The 6,696-nt window shown below is 36.7% G+C and overlaps 1 protein-coding gene across 16 annotated transcripts in view; it reads right to left on the reverse strand.

The window, feature by feature from the left end:
- Nucleotides 1-6,696, reverse strand: part of Lingo2 (leucine rich repeat and Ig domain containing 2) — a 1,160,577-nt gene that overhangs the window by 126,327 nt on the left and 1,027,554 nt on the right. The gene's annotated exons all lie outside the window — the stretch shown is intronic.

A 6,696-nucleotide genomic window follows, 5' to 3' on the forward strand; every position in this document is an offset into this window, starting at 1 on the left:
ATGCCCCAATATAGGGGAATGCCAGGGCCAAAAGAATGGGAATGGGTGGGTAGGGAAGTGGGGGGCGCTATGGGGGACTTTTGGGATAGCATTGGAAAGGTAATTGAGGAAAATATGTAATAAAAAATATTAAAAATTAAAAAAAAAGAAAAAAAATTGAAATGCATATAAAGAAAATATTTAATTAAAAAATAATAAATGGGAAAAAGCCTTAAATAAGACATTTAATTTTAAAACAAAGGGGACTATTTAAATAAACATTTTTAAAAAAATCTTTATTTTATTTTAATTACATCTGCTTGTGTTGCAGGTGTGCCCAGAGACCATAGTTGCTGGATTCCTCTAGAGTTGTAAGTACAGGTGCTTGTATCCAATGTGGGTGCTGGGAACCAACTCAACTCCCCTTTAAGAGCAATATGTGCCATCTCTTCAAACTTTAATCTGTGGATTTTTAGTGGCATGATATTATTAGTGAGATCTTACACTTGGCACTTACATTGGCATTTAGTTATCATCAACTGAACTCAATTTGATCATCACAGTAATGCTAAAAAGTAGATATAATGGGATCATCATTGCTATGTTATATAAGAGGCAACAGAGTGTGAGACAGATAAAAGGTCTTGCCATAGGCATCTCCTGGGGTTGTTGTCTCTTACCGTACTTTTAAATTCTTCCCATTATTTTCTGCACTTAAAAGTAAATCTCATCTAAGGAACTCTATTGAGCAATTTTGGATCACGGTGATATTAAGAATTAGTTCTCTAGAAGGATTAACATAACTAACACATTCGAAGGGTCTTTGCTCCTCTCCTGATTTGTGTCCAGACCACTCGGATTTGATGAAAACACAGCTTTTCTATTCATCCATGTATATATCCATGTATGCCTGTATTTGTGCTGTTTGTATTAGCTTAAGGTACTGCAACAAAGTATTATAAGAAAGAAGTTTAAATAAGCCTCGTTTCTCCAGCTGGAGAGATAGCTAAGTGGATACGTGCAATCTCTGAGCACTCATGAGGATGAGAATTTGGACCCAGCATCCACTATTAAGTCTGGCACCCTGCAAATGCCTCTAACTCTAGCTCCAAGGCATCTAAAGCCTGCCTTCAACTCTCTGCACATACATAAGCCAGTGTGCCTATATTCAGACACATACATGCAAATATAAAAAATATAAATACACAATGACAAACATCTTTTACATGGTTTATTTGTTTCCCACAGTTCTAGAGCATGGGAAGTCCTAGCATGAAATGTTGGCAAGATATGTTGGATTTAGAAGTTCGATAATGACTTCTAAAAAGCCATTATCATGTTCTGTCCTCTGATGATCTGTTTTTGCCTGACAAAAGACAGATCTTCTCTCCTGGGAGAGAAGAGAGCAAAATTTTTGTAGGAGTATCAGCTTCTTAGTCTAAAACCATCCTTATGATTTCATCTTACCATGAGTACTTCTCAAAGGCCTCATTTCCAAATATCCTCATGCTGCTGCTTAGGGATCTAGAATATGAATTTTTGGTTTATAAAACAGATTTATTCATTCAATTGCAATCACCATGTACTTAGTTGTGATAAGTTTATTCAATGGTGAAAATCAGTTGCCATTACTCTTTTGTGGGGCAATATAGGTGTTTATTATCCTTGCATCACATTTGAAACAATGGCCATAAGCTCTCAGCAACCATTGTCAATCAAGTTCAATATGAACCATTGTCAATATGAAGTGGATTGTGTTCCTTCTCATTTCTGTTTATGTTCATTTAATATGGCTTTGTTATTACGTAAAATTATGCTTTTCAGCTGTTTGTATCTTTTCAACTTTTACCCACTCTTGGTACTCCTTCATTCTGTTCTAACCGATCATTGTATTTTTGTTGTACATTTCTCCAGGGTTTATCACCTTGAAAAACCTTGTGTTTCACTGGCTTTTCTCTAGAAGGTTTTCTATGCACATGTACACAACACTCAAGCTAACTTGTATCAAATTCCTACTTATATCAAGAGGTCTAAATAAATACAGACAGTTAGTTGAATCTCCACTTAAAACATAAGGAACTTAATACCAGAAATATTGATATCTTGACCCAAATCAGCCACTGCATGAGTGAAAAAAATTAGACATATATCTAGGTAACATTTGATTCTAAAGCTTTAGTTCTTTCTGTATCATTCTCTTTATTCTGTCAGAAAAATAAATATAATTATAAAAACAGATATAGAAGGAAACGTATTTGTGGATTGTATCTTCTGTCCTAGCATGAAAACAGATAGCCAGAGACTATTCATTAATAGTATGACTGCCTTGGTTGTAACCACTCAGTTCTCAAGTATCTGAGCCCTGTTATACATGGTATAAGTCTTTAGGAAATGCACTTGTAATAGTCTTGTTAAAGTATATGTTTCTATTAGAATAGACATTTTACCTTTGGGCATCTTCCTCCACTAAATATTTAATTACAAATAGTGTCTTTCATAGTACTTCAGCACAAGGCAGGGCCAATTGCAAATAAATAATGAAAAATGCTGACTTGTGTTTTTCCATTTGTGCATGTTCTGGAAAGAGTCTAGGATAACTAGTGTCTTCAACACCATATGGGCAGAGTCTGAAAACTCGAATCCTCACTCTGCATTCTCAGACCTCTTATGACACGCAGGCAGATACACTTTTAACCTTCCTCCCCAGGGCTCTCTTAGGGCATAGGCTTGCAGAGGACATTAAATAGAATTTGTAATTCTCCATTCAGATCATTCTCTATCTCTAAGGTTTTTTTATTTAAGTTTTATTGTATTATGATGAGAAATGATACATAATTTAAATTTATCTGAATCTGTTAACATTTAGAAACCTATTTTGAGTAAATGGGCTTACATGACATTCTTCTTTTCCTCTTGTACCCTACCTTTTCCTGGAGAGCGCCACCCCCTTCAAAACCAGCAACGCCTTTCATTTTTTTTTATCATATACTTTAAAATTTATTAAATATTGTAACAATAAAAATGAATATTATAAAAGTTGTTTACCCACGTTTTTCTCAATATAAATTTCAAATAAATCCAAATATATTAACTGTATGATATTTTAAAATAATATATGACTATTGGTTTTTTAATAAACATAAATAAAATCTGTTTGTTTGTTTGTTTTGTTTTTAGTAGAGCTTAAAATCTTGGCTCTTACTGTGGTAAAAACACAAAATAAGAACAGTTTGTGGACATTGGAGTTCATGGTAATGAGGCTGTACTTGAATGTCCCTCACATCATCAAAGGATTTTACTTTCATAGTAGATAAGCTAAGAGTTGACAGTTCTGCTGCGCCAAGGAATGAATGGTAGGCACGATTTTTGGATACAGATTTCCTGCTACAGTCAAAGCTATTTGACTTGAGTGATTGTCATCATTCTCAGCCAGCAGGGAACAGGTTACATTCATTTAAGAAATGTTTTGTGTATTAAGATGGTCTATTCATAAAGTCATTCATCAACTGTTTCAATGAACAATGGTTCTGCTTGGAGGATGGCACAGATGTTAGGTGAGGGTAAGATTCTGGTTCCTTGGCTGCGATGATTTTGAAAAGTATTCAGTCCTCTTCATCAAAATTGATACAATAATTATAAATATCAAGCAAAGCCTTCAGTCTCACTATTTGCTGTTCTCTTACAAGCCACCTCCAAAAGTAATTGTCTACATTTCTTTTGGCTGTATAAATAAATTTGAAATTTGTAAGCTGTTCTGAAAACCACAGTATAGTGTAAAAACATCAAGTAAATAATCCTAATAGAGAGGCTGATATAGGAGAAGCATGATTTCAAGACCATTATGTGGCACACAGCAAGACCCTGTCATGTACAAACAAGCAGAAAGTGTACATGAATTGTACAATATTGGACCTATTTCTCCCATTACCAAATTAGAGAGACCACTGGATGACAGCCAACAAATTTCTAATTCCTCATATTTTTGAATTTCAATCGATTAGGGTATATTGGTAATATTAATTTTCACATTAAGAGACATTAAGGAAAAGTGATTGTTACGTCCTGTTAATTTTTTTGTTAGAGGTGTAATTATGTTTTTGTAGGTTTGTTGAAAGATTACTTTCTTGCTTCTTCTAGGGTGTAGTTTCACTCCCTGTGTTGGTGTTTTCCATCTATTATCCTTTTTAGAGCTGGATTTGCGGAAAGATATTGTGCCATTTTGGTTTTGTCATGGAATATCTTGTTTTCTTCATCTATGATGATTGATAGTTTTGTTGGGTATAGTAGCCTGGTTTGGCATTTGTGTTCTCTTAGGCTCAGTATGACATCATCCCAGGATCTTCTAGCTTTCATAGTCTCTGGGTATTGTGGGGCTGGCTGCAAAGTTTTCTATCTCTAAGATTTTAGTGAAGTTGAAACTTCAATAAGTCAACCATATAGTTGGCCTGGAAGTGGCACCTCAATACAAAGTACTTTGCCTACTAAATATTCTTTGACATGAAGAATCATATGTCCTAACAGTAGGATTTCAATTTATTTGCATCTCTTATGAGTTTTTAAACAATAGCCACTTGGTAAATGAGGCAGAAACTCTCCTTATGGATATATATATATATATATATATATATATATATATATGAATGACGAACACAGAAATTATATTTTATTTGTGTTATTTCTACTTTCACCAGTATAATATATGTTAGATTGCTATTCAAATCTTTTTGCCAAAAGGCCATGTCTGGACCATTAGAGACAGGAAAAAGCAAGGTTATAGAACATTTCTGAATTCATGTATTTTCAACTAAAAACACAAAATACTGTCTAAAGTTTCCTCTCTATTTGGTTCTAATTTTTCTTTTGCTCTTTGGTGATTATGGACTGATTTAGTATTTAATTAAAGTTCTCTAATCTTGGCTTACTATTTCCATGATGATTCATAGCCTCATCAGTGGCCACTTAAATTCTAGCCTTACTTGCCTAGACTTCATCAACTAGATGCTGTTTCAGCATGCTTCACCTCCAATCCTCTTCCTGACCACCCTCTGGCTTCTCTGGAAGAAAGGTTTAAACTTTCACATCACTGTTCATTATCAAAGCAAGCTAAAACAGAAACTCAACCTGTGCAGGAACCTGGAGGTAAAAGCTGATGGAGAGGCCATGAAAGAGTGCTACTTACTGGTTTGCCTTTTGTGTCTTGCTAAGTCTACTCCATTATAGAATCCAAGGTCAAGAGCCCAATTAGTGGCCCAGCCACAGTGGGCTTGGCCCTCCCATACCAATCATCAATTAAGATAATACTTTACAGTCTTGCCTACAGTCCAATCTTAAGCATTTTCACAACTGGGTTTCCTGACTCTCAGATGACTTTGTGTCAAGTTGACATAAAATTATCCAGCACACCTGAGATACTGAAAACTTACTTGATTCTTTAATAACTCCAGTTTAGGGGGAAGCTCCAGGAGCCTGACACTGTTACTGATGTTATGGTGTGCTTACAGACAGGAGGAGCATGGCATGTCTGTCCTCTGAGAGATGAGAGGCCCAACAAGCAGCTGAAAAAGTCAGGTACAGATACTTACACCCAACCAATGGACAGAAGCCGGGGACCCTGTGGTTGAATTAGGGAAAAGATGGAAGAAGCTGAGTAGGCAGGTGGCCCCATAAGAAGACCAATAGTTTCAACTAGCCTGAACCCCAGAGATCTCTTGGACACTGAGCCACCAATGAAGGTGCATACACTAGCTTATACGAGGCTCCCAATACATATACAGCAGAGGACTGCCTGGTCTGGCCACAGTGAGAGAAGAGGCACCTAACCCTCCAGAAACTTTAGCTCCCAGGGATTGGGGAGGTTTGGAGACAGGGAGAAGGTATGGGGTGGGGAGTAGTCAAAGGCTAGACCTGGAGGGGGTAGCAGCTGGACTGTAAAGGAAGATTCAACAACAACAACAATAAAGTCTGTAAAAGAGCGAGAGAATGTGAGTTAGAGGAAGAATGGAGGAATGGAAGAATGGAAGAAAGAACCCTTTACTTGATGACAACCTCATTGCTACTATCTAACAGATAGCTTCCTTTTTCACAGTAGACCTCCTCTGTTACGTCCTTAAAGGTATTGAGATTCAGCCTCAAGTCTAGAAAGTGACATAGCTGTGATCTGTTTCCAACTTCCAGGAGCTAATGATTAAATGGTGGTTTAAAAAGGTCTGTTTTTAGCATTTGGAGGTTAACAAAACAAATATGGCTTGTGCTCAAAAATATGCTGATAATTTGCTGACAAAATATTCTTTCTGTGAGTACTTCATCTGTGTGGTTGTGAAGGATGGATTGCCAAGAGAAAGACCTACACCAGTGAGAGGCTATTGAAGCCTAGTGGATGTAAATTATTCAGTAAATGGCGGATCCCTTCCCCAAGATGGAAACACAAGCAGAAAGGTAACTGAGAGTATCTTAGAGGATAGCAGTCCTATTGTGACTGAGGAATGGGAAGGCCAGACAAAGCACTGAAAAATGAACTAGGCCAGTGTCTAGATTAAACAAAAGGAACAATCAAAAGAGTCAGGGTGTACTGGTTAGTTTTGTGTCAACTTGACACAGCTGGAGTTATCACAGAGAAAGGACCTTCAGTTGAGGAAATGCCTCCATGAGATCCAACTGTAAGGCATTTTCTCAATTAGTGATCAAGGGGGAAAGGCCCCTTGTGTGTGGGACCATCTC

Source organism: Mus caroli, chromosome 4 (genome assembly GCF_900094665.2).
Source record: "Mus caroli chromosome 4, CAROLI_EIJ_v1.1, whole genome shotgun sequence".
NCBI lineage: Eukaryota > Metazoa > Chordata > Mammalia > Rodentia > Muridae > Mus > Mus caroli.